Genomic DNA, 14,530 nt, shown 5'->3' with positions numbered 1-14,530 from the left:
TTTTTTTACAGATTTTTTGATAAAGTGCACCATTTTCAAGATATAGCCACTTTAAGTTTTATTTTAGGTGAAAATTCTCGTTTATCATTTTTATTTAATATTGTCCTCGAATGATTGTGCATGCCTTAAAATATTCCTTTCGAAATTTTCAGAAAATTTCCAATAAACTTGGTTAAGAGAGATATTGAAGATTTGACCTCTGGATGCTGAAAAACAGCGAAAACGAAACAAAAAAATGAAGAATCGACGCGCGAGAATCCGCGAGAAAGTGATAGAAGATTCTGGAATTCATTAAAAAAGTGTCGCGTGGTGGCCTTGGGAGTTTGACCCTCAGTCGTGTGGTGTTCGTGGGGGGGATCGGCTAAAGAACCGACGCGCGAGAATCCGCGAGAAAGTGATAAAAGATTCTTGAATTTATTGATAGAAGGCTTCGCGTCGTCGTGTATATATTTTCTTTCTGTTGTTGAGCCGGTTGTTCGCGGTCCGGACTGGGTAAATTCGTGGGGAAGTTTGTTGCAAAGAAGTCATGCGCGAAGAATTTTATTAAATCGATTGAAACAGTTCGGTGTACCAGCACTATTTGAGGTTTACATGATAACGAATAATACGTTGCTAAAAATTTAATTTTGTTTTGAAAGCCCATCCCTTAGCATCGTGGCTCGGATGGCACGACGACGGATCTATTTTAAATTGTACGTTACCGAATAATGCGTTAATTCAAATTTCATTTCGTGTTGAAAGCCCATCCCAAAGCATCGTTGCTCGGATGGCACGCCAGCGGTAAAAAGTAAAAATATACGCGAATGATAAGTCCTTCTCATAACGTCGTAGCTCAGAAGGCAACGATTATGGTTCACAGTTCACATTCTGGTCATATCATCTACCAAGATGAATCCTGACCTTCCCTTTCCTTCCCCTACTAACACAATTCCCCCACTTCCCGTTATGCTTGAAGGAGATGCTGTGGATTCAACGGTCTCATGCGGTGTCAACAGGTATAGAGCGACAAACTCTGTGTCTGATGAGTCTGCAACTTCAACTATCGGACTAACATTCCTACCTTTGTTGAACTGCATCTCCTTGGGGGGGCGCCGGTATTGACTTAAAGCAGAGATCTTCAGGGGTTATACAGTGAGGATGATTAGCTCCCACTACTCATCTGTTGGTTCATTGTGTAACTTCAGCTGATCCGTCAATAACGGAGTAGCAGCTCATTGGCAGTCAACCATGCTCATGCTCAATCTCGAACCCCGCAAAAATTTGTGAACTTTTTCTTCTAAAACCATGTTTTGGAACACGAAAAAATGACTTTCCCCGAATATATCAATGAAATAAACAGTTATATAGTTGATAACAGATGTGTTAATATATATTCAACATTTTTTATTGATTTTTGACAGACTTTCTTGCAAAATAGTCAAAATTTCTATCTTTTTCTAAATTTACAGTTTTCTCATAGAAAAATCAAACAAATATTGGAAAGTTGTACACCAAATTGCTGGAAATGATTTTTCTCATCCCAATCCGGCATAAGTTTTATAAAAATGTTGATTATGAAGGAAAAAAACATGTTTTTTTTTTTTAATCATAGGTTTACGCTCTTTGTTCATAACTGGCGACTTGTGTTTTTTAGATTTGCGACAAATTCTCTATAAAAACATTCCCACATTTCATAATACCAATATCTCAACAATTTTCTTAAGAGAATAAATAATTAAATTAATAGCTGAAAAAGTTGAACCGCAGAGAGCAACACGGATGCCAGATGCACAGATTTGTATGTGTTTAACAGACATTTTTAGAGATGCACTGACTTTAAAAAACTACATTAAATCAATATTTTCTAAAAAGAAAACAGTCGGAACTTGTTGGTCTTCAAATGATTAAAAATGCAATTTCTGATGGATTTCCATCACTGTAAGTTGATATATTCGAATTTTAGACATACACAGACTTTTTTTCACAGACATTTTAAAATATTATGTGGCATCCCTGGAGAACAAGTTGTGGCGCTATAACCATGGCAAATAGGTTCCAGGGCATCTGTGCAATTACAATGTCCCATCCCAGAGAATCCCGGAGCACCAAAACTTCATAGCATGACGGTTCCGCACGATATATCTGGAGCAACATTTGAAAGGGGCGGTACGACATTGCTCTTACGGCCTTTCATTACACGCGTTTAAATGGGACGAAAGGTCGTAAGAGCAATGTCGTACCGCCCCTTTCAAATGTTGCTCTGGATATTGCCTAAACGAACAGGAACGTGAGCGGGGGATCCCCACGTTTCTTCCTCCCACGTAGATTACGAACTGCATTGCTGTTTGAACATTTATGCTCAAACTCAATCCACTTCAACGAATCATCTTTGCGGTTAACTTTACGCAGTTGGCCTGGCCGTTTATAAAAAAAAAACGATGTTGGAAGTAATCGCCTCGACATCCTTCAGGATGCTTTCGGAAGATGACTGCGCTAAGGTTAGATTAGAGCAGAGTAGATTAGGTTTAAATTAAAGCTAACAAATTTTCCCCTGTTTATTTTATTTTTTTTTGATGATCTGAACAATTAAAAATTAAGGATCTGAAAAATAAAAGATTTCAGTATAGCAAAACAAAATCTCTATGATTTTCTATTCTCGTAAAAATTTACCCTTCAATTAGGTACAACAAAAAAAAACATTTCTGGGAAACGTGATAGGAAAAAAACGACCATATCTGGAATTTTTTTTAAAAGGTCCAGTAAACCAATTTTTTAGTTTTTGCTTTTTGGGTGTTTTTTAATACCCCAGACTCAAGGCGGTTTCAAAAACACCCAAAAGGCAAAAACTGAAAATTTGGTTCATTGGACCTTATAAAAAATACTCCAGATATTTTCAATAATATTTTTTTTTTTTTATTCCAATAGTAGTGCAATCTTGAAAATAAAAAAAAAACTACTAAATAAGAAATTTAAGTTTACAGTTAACTGAAAAAAAATCAGGATTTTTCTCGGTGCAGTTCTTATTATAACCTGGGAGGGAGAAGCGAAGAGGACTTCTTATTCTTATTCATTTTCTTGTTGTTGTTTTTGTTTTTTGTGCAAGATAATTTCTCTTCCCATATAAATTTCCAGTCAGTCGTCATCTGCCTTTCTTGACAATTCAAATTTTCTTGCAGCACATTTCAAAACAGTGCTCAAGATCGTGCATGACTCATGTGATGCAATTTTCTCTGCCAATTTTTTTTTATTCATAACATATTTTTTTAAGGTCTTCTTCCGTGCGGAGACTAGAGACCCTAAATAGGGAGACTGGTCTAAGCTTGCTAAATCGATCTGGCAACGTATGTTTTGAGCTTGGCAACACTGATAAGTTTTGCTGGGCGTAAAGGCAAATGCTCGTTTGGATACGTCAAACTCGCGACTGTTTGGGTACGTCAAATTCACTTCGTCCAGTCTCCTTATTTAGGATCTCTAGAGGAGACCAGGTTAGGACCGGGAATCATGAAAGTTACATAAAAATTAATGATAAATTTGTTTTCAAATAAATGACAGCAACATGAAACCGATCCCTTTTAATTGATCTGAGTAGGTCTTGCTGAGTTTCAACTGGATGCTGAACTCGTTGAAGATCCTCCTCAGCTCAGCCGAACTGCAGAGTACCGCCTTGCCTTGTTCCTTCGTGACTCCACAGGCGTGGGGCGGGGTTAGTATTTTCTTTGCTGCTTCCTGCTTGTGGAGAGCGATCCTTCTGTTTTTAATCCGGAACCACGCCCGACAGCGGAGGAACTACGTCGGTCTGAACGCCGGTACTGCCGAACTTTGTTTTCCATCTTTTCAATTCTGGTTGCAATCAGTTTTCGTGTGACAGCCGGAGACAGTGGTTGTTTTTTCTGCTGTTTTCGTGGCGCGGCAAAGTGCTTACGGATGGAGGTGGAAGAATCCTCCGACGGGGACGAGTTTCGTTCCGTAAACGGAACGGGGAAGCAGAGGAAGACCAGGGACGGAGCCGTTGTCGTTAATGGCCCAGAGGAGAATCTTCTCAACAACAACAAATTCAGCCCGCTGGCGGAGAACAACAACAACAATAACAATGGTAACCCAGCCGGAAAAGAAAGCGTCCCACCGGTTCCAGTGGCTAAGAAACCACATCCTCTGGTGGTAAAGAATACGAGCTACTCCAAGCTGAGGAATGTACTGTTGTCGTGCACAACCAAGCCAACTTACAAGATGACTCCGTTTGGGATCAAATTGCACTTGATTGCGAACAAAGTGGAGATCTACACCCACGAGAAACGAAGCGAGCGGCAACTCCGCGTTGTCGTCACCGGCTTCACCTGAATACGTCAAGAAGAACCTCAAGGAATCGCACAACTTGGATGCTGTGGAGGTGCACGCCATCAAGAGAAAGGGAGAGTTCGCCTCGTCAGAGGAAACCCCGTACATTGTTACGTTCCCCAAGGGGTACACCAACTTGAAGCAGCTGAGTGAGATCAAGCGCTTGAGGAGATTTCACATCCGGTGGGAGGCCTACCGGAACAAGCGACCGAACGTGACCCAGTGCAGGAACTGCTTGCAGATGGGTCATGGACCCAGGATCTGTCACCTCAAGGGGAGGTGCAACAACAGTGGGGGTCCCCACAAGACGGAAGAGTGCGAAGTCCAGGAAGCCCAGCCAAAGCGGTGTGCCAACTGCTCTGGAGCCCACGAAGCTACGGACCGCAGCTACCCCAAGCGTGCGGAATTCATACAGCGGCGACAGCAGGCGTCGAAACCAAAACCGCCGGCAAGGAAGGCGGAGAAGCAGAGCCCAGCAGTTCCAGCGTTCACGCCGGCGGAGTTCCCTCCGCCGCCGGGCGCAGTTCCGGACGGAAAATCAAAGGATCGTCCTCGACCTGCAGGAAGCAGCAAAGGAAGCAGTGGCTCACGAGACGGTGGAGCCATGGAGGAGGAAGCCGGGGAGGTGCTCTACAGTTCGGCTGAGCTGTGGGGCATTTTCTCCGAATACACCGGCAGGTTCAAGACCTGCAGGACCCGCTTGGACCAAGTAACTCTCGTCAGTTACATGATCTCCAAGTATGGAATTTAAGGAGTTGTTTTTGTTTTTTTATTATATATTGTTTTTACCGATCCTCGGTCTCAACCTGGTCACAGCACCTAAAAGGACCTAATAAAAATAACTTAAGAAAAAAAAATTCTGGTTGCAATAAAATGCAAAACCCGAGCTGTGGAAGAAGTTAAGTGAATTCGCTGTGACGTGATCATTCTTCCGAGATGCCGGTTTTGCAGAGTGATTTTTTTGAAAAACGGTGGCTTACGAAAACGGTTCCGCTTCCTATCTATCCGTGTTAACCTCCAGCTCGCCGTTTTTCCCCTCTTTGTTCGCATTTTCGCCCAGTCACTTCCCTCAAAGCTCAGGTTCTACTGAAGGAACGATTTATATATTGTAACACATTGACTACTACTACTACTACTACTAATACTACTACCAACTTAATAAGTCTTAGTTTAAGCACATGTATGTATGACATGTTTGATTTATGGTCATAAGGAAATATATCTCATTAAAATATATTTTAAACTGAATTTTAATAAAAATTAGCAAAAAAAAAATAAACAAACGTTTATTACATATTTTTGGCCTCTTTGGCAATTAATGAACGGTCTACGTCCAAAAATACATTTACAAATTAAAATACTTTTTTAAATTTATTTTCCTTCAAATACAATACTGCTCCAACCAAATAAGAACAGTAACAAAAAATGAAGGCGGCTCTCACTGACAGTTTGCAAGTGGCTGACACTGACAACTAGGTGTATTCTTCTCCGCCCGACTCAGATTATAACCTACAACCTTGCCAAAGAAACCGAATCAATCAGAAAATCTCCTCTCAAGATACAGATTTTATAATATCCACCTGTTCATTTTGCTTCTTTTGTCAAAGGGGTTGGCAAATTTTCCCCCAACAAAAAACTGCTTTAATTTATTTTTTTCTAAAAAACCCATAGAAAATAAAAATTATAATCGAATGTCTACGAGAGAATCCTGAAATGATTTCTAAGAATTAGAATTTAATATTTTATTTTTTTACAAGATAGACCACAATTAAATTTTATCAAATAATTTGATTTGAGAATTCATTTCCAGAGATTATTTTAGGGCCCTATAAACAATAGCTTATAGGACCTTTAAAAAAACTGGGTTTAAACATCCGGTTCCAACTGTGAAACAAGGGGCTGGAAACTCTAATATTACTTAGGAATACTTAGTATACTAACGATATTCCAGTATACTTGTTAGTATACTAACCGAAAAACAATAAACTGTTAGTATATTAAGATACTCTCAGTATATTGGTAAGTATACTGGCGATATGTAAAGGAAATAATAAGTATACTAACATTTATTTTGATATACTGGTTAACATAATAATTGTAGCTCTAAGAGTTTCCAACCCCTTGCTGTGAAATAAATATCGCTTACTTTTTCAAAAGGTCTTATTCTGGAGTTTTTTTTTTTAAAGGACCAATAAACCAAATTTTCAGTTTTTGCTTTTTGGGTGTTTTTCAATACCCCTGATTCAAGGCGGTTCTAAAAACACCCAAAAAGCAAAAACTGGAAATTTGGTTTATTGGCCCTTTTCAAAAAAAACTCCAGTTATGTACATAGAAAACCCATTGCGCATTGGTGGTTTTGAAAAAGTAATCCAGAATTAAGGTTATATTTTTTACAAAAACCAGCAACCCTGCCCCCTCCTGTTCCGCACCCAATGTTTGTGTTTACATTTTTGCTCACGCGCACACTCGCAACCCTTCGTCAGCATTTTTGTTTCTCCGTGCATGTGATTGTTGTGTGGGCTTGCGTGACACTCCACCACACCAACACAATCGCAGTGGGCCGTGCTTTGCCGCCGCAAGCTTGTACTTGTGTGGGAAAAAATCAATGTAAATTTTTGATATTATTTTTTTTCTTTTATTTTTCCCATATTTGCGCTCAACAATAAGACAGGGGGAGGGGGGATGCGTTGTTTTCCGGTTCGGAACACCGGCCGCGGTGGCCACTTCCGGTTGGAGGGGGTCGTGCACTTACCTCGGGGGAAGCAAGTTCCGGCTGCTTTTTGCAACGCAATTCACTGAATTTAGCCACTGTTCTTCTCAACTCACGAGTTTTAATCAAAAATTCACTGCTTTCTGCTGCACAATAAAAACACTGCGACTGAAAATAAAAGCCACTCTTCTTCCAAGCGCACTCTTTTGCTCGCGGCGACTTCACTCACCTTCCAAACCTCGTTGTTTGTCGACGGACGACTGAAGAAAATGTTTTGTTGATTTTAGATGCGCGACGGCCGCCGAGCTTTCTTTCGCGAGCAAGAGCCGCCGTGCAGGGCTGGGAAAAAACGCAACTTTGGAAAGCTTTCGGGCGGCTGGTGCGTTTTTTGTGGATGGCGTTTGAAATGACAGTTGGCAATGTTGTTGTTGGAAAGATTGGTAATTTTAAATCAAACGCTAGAGGAATCGAGCTGTCAAATCGCAACATGGAGTTAAACTTTCTGTGCAGTTGCTGTGAAGCTTACCAAGGCTTTTCAAAAAGTTTAACTCCATGTTGCACGCACACACTCTCACTTTTAATTTCTCGATAGAGTTATCTAAGTGCGCATGTATTGCGTGTACGTACACGAAAAAGATTGAGGTTAAATTTTGTACCCTCCAGCAAATCAAATGGCGTGCTAGTGTGCGTGAGATCGGGCTTAGAAAACTCTATTGATTGTGTCACGTTCCCCAGAAAACCAATCCCCATAAAAGTTTCTTTCTCGAAAAATATTAGGAATTGATGCAAATAAGGCTTTCTAGGCCCAGTGAAAAAAAATATAATTCAACTCAAAAATGACGAACTCCTCGTCACAGTGTCCTGATGCAAACAATGATCGAGCTGTAGCTGTCACAGCCCTGCGAAGTATGTTGGCTGACATATCGGACAGTCAGTCAAATAAACCAGCTAGAAGTCGCTTGACAAAAAAAAATTGCTAGAAAGAGATAGGAAACCTGATGCAAACAAAAGTCCAGCTGTCATGTAAACATACTTTGAATGTGTTGGTAAATTTCTGACTAGAAAGCCTTATATTAGATTTTTTGGAATTTCTTAGAAACTATAAAAATTGGACTAAGTAATTTTATCCATGCCAAGAAATTTTCCATTCTCAACAATTCTTGAGAAAATAACAGAAAATGACATATTGGACTTTTGGCATATTGCTCATTTTGCATTTGATTTAAATTTTCATCAAAAAATATTATTAGAATCGCTTTAAAGAAGGCATTCTAAATTTGTTTCAAGGTGACAAAAATTGCATTTTCCTGTTTTTCGAGAGGAAAACTCTGTTGACTCACAATAACTGCTGACTTAAAGGGGAAAATCTCGTATATTTGGCAGGTTAAGCACTCGCTCCTAACTCCATCCAATTTGCTGATTTTCACTATTTAAACAACTAATTTAGCAAAACTTTTGATAGAAACTTGTTTGCTCACTTCTTATTGAGGTATTTATCACTAGATTTCAGTTGAAAACGCTTTTAATTAGCTTTAATTGAATGTCAAAGTTCTGACCTGCCAACATTAGAGGCACGCTGGAATTAGATGCTGTTCCCCTAATAACTGATTAAGTATTCCTTCTTTTAAGAAGGTCTGCTGACACAAGTTGAATTTCACCTTCTTTAAAAAAGGGAAAACTGTCTTGACTTGTGATAATTGCTATCAGAAGTTGAATTTTCGCTTTAAAGTTTTTTTCTTCTTTTTTTTCTTGTTTCCATAACGATAAACTCACAAAAAATTTAAAAAGTTGTGTAGGGGAAATGAACCAATTTTAAACCTAATAAGCGGTCGTGTTTGAATGATGCTGGATAATCTGGAGTGTTCCTTGAAATTTACTAACACCAAGTATGTACACCAACAAGTAGAGCAACTTTTTGTGAACATTTCTATTTATTTTCACTTTTTCAAGTTTTGCTATTCCTTTTACAAGCATTAAAAACAATATTTCTCAAATGCATTCTAATCAGTCGAGTGCATTGGGCCACGCCCATTTTCCTATTTTCAGCTTAGTTCTTTTTTTCTTCCAGCGCTCTTTTGGGTTTGCTTAGTGCTGCCAAAATTGATGAAATTTTAAGCGAACACTCACGAAAAGTTGCATTTATAGAGAAAATTTCCTGGCAGCACTTGCTCACTCCAACAGGCGCTGCTGGAGGTGTTGATGGCCACCCTTTGTTCTTTATTTGCCTTCGCTTCTCGCTCGGTTTTCTTCATCCTTCGATTGGAATAGGTCGTGAGTTCAATTTGTTGGGTGGTGACGCGCGGTCAATTATGTGGCATTGTGTGTGAAAAGAAAAGAATTTTATTTCGTGTTTCATCCTGGTTGGCTTGCCCACAAGCAGAAAAAAATCAGTTCAATTTGTTGGGTGTCAATTATGTGGCATTGTGTGTGAAAAGAAAAGAATTTTATTTCGTGTTTCATCCTGGTTGGCTTGAAGCAGAAGAAAATCAGTTCAATTTGTTGGGTGGTGACGCGCGGTCAATTATGTGGCATTGTGTGTGAAAAGAAAAGAATTTTATTTCGTGTTTCATCCTGATTGGCTTGCTCAAGTCCTTCCTACATCATCGTTGATCGGGAGGCACGACGTCGTGTGAATTGTTGCATTAAAATAAGTTTAAGTATTACTGTAAATGACTGTAAAAAGTCCTTCCTAAATCATCAATGTCGTCTGGGTAATCGTGATGAAAAATTACATTTATTCAGTATTTAAATACCTGTGCGCGAGTGTTTTGGTGTGCTAATTAGAAAGACCTTCCCATAGCATCGTTGCTCGGAAGGCTCGCCGACGGGTTTGTTATGAAAGTCCTCCCCATAGCATCGTAGCTCGGGAGGCATCGAAAAGCCAATACCTTATCCTACTAACCCAAAAAAATCACGTGATGCTTGAAGGAGATGCTGTGGATTCAACGGTCTCAAGCGGTATCAACAAGTATATAGCGAAAAACTATGTGCTTGATGAGTCTGCAACTTCAACTATCGGACTAACATTCCTCCCTTTTGTTGAACTGCAGGCTTCTTGGGAGGGCGCCGGTATTGACTAATAAAGTCGGGGTCTTCAGGGGTTAAACAGTGAACGGATGGTTGGCTCCCACTGATCATTTTTGATTCATTGTTTAACTTCAGCTGATCTGTCAATAACGGAGTAGCAGCTCATTGGCAGTCAACCATGCTCATGCTCATGCTCATGCTCCTTCGATTGGAATAGGTCGTCAAAATTGAAACGTCAAAAGACTTGGCGCGTTTGTTTTTTTATGGCGCTTGCTAATTATTTACATGTTTCGGGATTATTTTTCAAGTGAGTGACTAATTTGCAAAGGAACATGTTGCCGGTAGTTTGATGCAATTTTATATCTTAAGCGCTTTGAAATCGTTAGCGCAAGTGAAAAGATGTTGATGACGACTTTCGTTTAGCAGTTAACCTCTGATCATGCGTGTGGATGTGTGTGCCACCAAAATGATGAGAAATGGTCTCGCAAAATAGAAATTACGATCAAAAGTGCATTAAATTTGATCTTTTTGTCCTGTAAGTGACATACATTTGCGTGCTTACTCGAGGCGGTGCTGTTGCTGGTAAGTATATAGCCTAAATAGTATTTTTGGAGCTTTAATCGAGCATCAAACTCTTCATATGACGAAGATAGGTGTTTGATTAGAAAGGGTATATTTCCCCTAAGTGGTCCTGATTTTATCCCTAACTTAAAGAAGGGAAAATTAAACTCGTTTTAGCAGTTTTCACAAGGCTATAATTTTTCCCTTCCTTAAAGAAAGGAACACTCTCCGCTCCCTTTTAAAGGTAAAATTCAACTTGTGTCAGTCAGAAGAGTTTTCCCTTCTTTTAAGAAGGGAAAACTTTCTAGCCTTGTAATAACTGCTGAAACAAGTTAGCGTGGTGATTATTGCACTAGGGCGTAATATTTCAATCCATATTATCACGATCGAGATTTCTCGATCTAAATATTACGATCGTAATTTGTCAATTATAAGTAAAAAAACAAAGCTTCAAAAATGTCATGAATCAATAGTAGTTTATGCAACTAGTTGCAAAAAGAAGATTTTTTCAGCACGAGTCGTACATTTATCCAACAAGGTTCACTGAGTTCCCCAGGAACATTTATCCTGGTGATTATTAATATTTTGCCAAAATTTTGAAAATTTCCAATATTTCCAAAAATTCAAAAAATTCAAAATTTTCCGAACAAATCAAAATATTAAAAATATTCAAAATTTCTATAATTTACAGAATTTCTAAAATTAAAAAAAAAAAACAGAAAAGTAGGCTTTTTCATCGTTCAAGAATGACAGGAAAAGTAAGTAGTTTCACGACGGAACTGCAAAAAGTAGAGGTGGGCAAAAAAAGAGCGAGCCGCTCAAAGAGCCGGTTCTATGAAAAGAGCGAACGAACCGTGGCTCACAAAAAAAGAACCGCGGTTCTTTTTTATACTCCGGTTTAAGATGGCATGATTTTTGTTGTGAATATAATTTATTGAATTTCCGAAAAAAAAATTGTATTAAACTGAATTGAATTGAAAAGGCATTTTCAAATATTTCAAAGCTTATAAAAATTAATCCCAAAAATTAATGATTTTCAAAACAAAACAAAATACTTTCATTGTACAACTGATTGTACATTATAGTTTTACCGGAAAACAAATTTGAGCATTTCAAATTGCAGAATTTGTAAAATATTACAAAAAATCAACTGAATAGTTTAGAGATTTTGGAAAATATATATCCTTTTGTCCGATTAAACATTAGTGTTTATAGAAAAGAGATCATACCAAGACCTATGGTTTTGGAGGGCATCTACTCGTTTTAATTTTTATTTTTTGCCAATCAAATAATTTATAAAAGTCCAATGTAAAATAACTTATAAAATCACACGATTCTTTTAAAAAAAACCCAACTTTTCATCCAAATTTTGAAAAAGAGCGAATGAACCGTTCAAAAGAGCGGCTCTTTTTAATGAGCGAACGAAAATAAGCGGCTCAAAAAAAAAGCGATTTTGCCCACCAAAAAGCCATTTTTAAAATTCTCAAAAAATTTCAAAATTCAAAAAATCAAAAAAAAAAAAAAAATAAAATAAAAAATAAAAAAAGAAATGAAATTTAAAAAATATGAAATTTATACTTTTTGGTTTTTTGAAATTTTTTGAAATTCTGTAAATTATAGAAATTTTGAATATTTTGGAAATTTTGATTTTTTTTGAAAATTTTGAAGTTCTAGATTTTTTGGAAATATTGGAAATTTTGAAAATTTTGGAAAAATAATAATAATCACCACGATAAATATTTCTGAGGAACGGTACATTCTAAGGAATGGATTTCAGGGGAACGTGACTCAATTGTACTGTACAAAATATTTATAAACGGGACCAATAATAAAAAATAATATTGACATATTAACGCAGGAAAATTGATATTTGATTGTTTTCAGCTTGGTTTTCAGCAATATGTACTTTAACCAAGATTACCACATTTGTTTCCTTTGAAAGTAAAAAGTTTCTTGAAAAAAAAAATGTTTTTTTTTTTTGATGTCCCATGATTTAAAATACATATAACTAAAAAAGGGCCTATTGCTTGGCATAAGACATGAATATCATTGAAAAGTGGGTTAATTAAGGTAAATAGGCTTTATTTAAAAAAAAAGTATAACAAAGGCCTAAATGTGCCCAATTTGCTGAACAAATTAAATTTGCTTTGGACTAATTTAAGAAAACAAAAAAATATCCAGTTGAAAAAAAATGCATTAAAAAAAACAAAATACTTTTAAAAATTCAAAACAAAGTGTCGAGGTTTACTGATTTAGATAATTACAAGTGCAGGACAAATCGACTTAAAAAACGAATTGTGTACAACATTTTGTGATTCTATCCCATTCCACGGAATTCCATTCCCCCAAAAATCTTTTCCTAAGAATGGTCCCTTCCTCAGAAACCCGTTCCCCAGAATGACCCATTTCCCAGAAAAGTTCATTCATTACGTAATTTACTATTTATTTCAAAAAGTGATCAGTTTTAAAGTGTAAAGTGTTAAGATTTTGCATTTTATGATTACTACTGATAAAAGTAGATTTTTTTTTGTTTTGTTCAAGGTCCTTAATATTTCAGGGGAATGGGCCTTCCTGGGGAGTGGTAGTCTGGGGGAAAAGGATAGAACCACTTTTTTTTTTGCAAATTGAAAAACGAAACACAATTTGAATACGATTTTTCACGAAAACAACATGTACTTGGTGGTTGATTAACTTTCAACCATCCCAGAACATTATTTTTAAGATGGGAAGATGCTCTTTTGCAAAAAAAAGTCTCACAAAAATACATAAAAAAATGTGTAAACAGGTTTAAGGTTAAAACTAAACTGAAAAAAATTGGAAACCAATTGGGAAAATTATCCCTAAATCTTTAGAGTATTTGGGCTTCCAGTCAAGAGAAATATATATAACAAAATTCTGCTTTCAACTTAAACTTGGCGGATGGATTTAAATGAAAAATCGTCTCATTTGTAAAAAATCTATAGAAATTTATGCCAATGTTTTGTAGATTTGTTTTGTAACAACCTTTTTAAATAAACATAATCAATCTTATCGTTACCATGTTAACCCATTTTCTGTAAAAAAGACTTAGTCATAAATCAGCCCTTATGAAAACCCTATTCGATAAAGAAGAAAAATAATACCAAACAAGCAACAAATCCGGTGATTTACCAGAAACGACCCCGCACGCGTTGGCCTCCAGAGTACAGGATAAAATCCTAACCTCAAACTGCCACGCAGTCCTCCAATCGCAACTCGCTAACCGCAATATATTTTGCATAAAATTATTCCATTATAAGCCGAATGTGAAGATGTTGTTGACATAGCCAGCAGCAGCAGCTCCCGCGCCGTGGTCCGGAAATGATCTGCATTCCATCGGAACCGTTGGACAAGACGCCAATTGGCCGCCAAACGGCAAGTGTGCAAACCGCAAATACGAGGCAAACACGCGCGGATGAGTCATCCCCCCATGCGGTAGTCTCGGTTTGGATAAGAGTTACATAAAAACCGCAAGCTTCGAAAAGTCGCGAGCGTCTGCTTTGAATTTGTAACAGGTCAAACTTTCCCAAGTGTTGATGGCGCTTTTGTTTTAAGGTTAGATTGATGGAAAATCAAGTTCATAACTTTATTCTCAAGATGACCTCCTGTGGCTATGTACGTGTTCAAAGAAAGCCACTCTGAATACTCATAAATGGGTAAACACCTAAAGAGAAAGAGAGCAAGAGGTAGCAGCACCCAAATTAAGGGCAGAGAAGATGACTCATCGCAGGTTTTATCTTTCCACAGCATCACTGAATGGGCTCTCTCCAGGGTCCGTAACGAATCGCAAGGTAATTACAGGGTTTGAGGAGGCTTTTCTTTGGAATTTTACAAAATTTTTGACCAATAACGTCACTTAAGAACCGCCAACCGGAAACTGCCAATCAAAGTCAATTACCA

General features: G+C 37.7%; 1 protein-coding gene across 3 annotated transcripts in view; it reads right to left on the bottom strand.

The window, feature by feature from the left end:
- Nucleotides 1–7,308, bottom strand: part of LOC6035103 (forkhead box protein K1) — a 51,929-nt gene extending 44,621 nt beyond the window's left edge. For all 3 annotated transcript variants that reach the window (XM_038251390.1, XM_001845287.2, XM_038251404.1), the window contains exon 1: nucleotides 7,067–7,308. The gene's annotated coding sequence lies outside the window, so the exon portion shown is untranslated. The remainder of the gene's footprint in view (nucleotides 1–7,066) is intronic.
- Nucleotides 7,309–14,530: the final 7,222 nt, after the last annotated feature.

Source organism: Culex quinquefasciatus, chromosome 1 (assembly GCF_015732765.1).
Source record: "Culex quinquefasciatus strain JHB chromosome 1, VPISU_Cqui_1.0_pri_paternal, whole genome shotgun sequence".
In the NCBI taxonomy this organism is placed as follows: Eukaryota; Metazoa; Arthropoda; class Insecta; order Diptera; family Culicidae; genus Culex; species Culex quinquefasciatus.
Note: the sequence above shows the minus strand (reverse complement) of the source record. Positions and strands in the feature narration are given on the sequence as shown.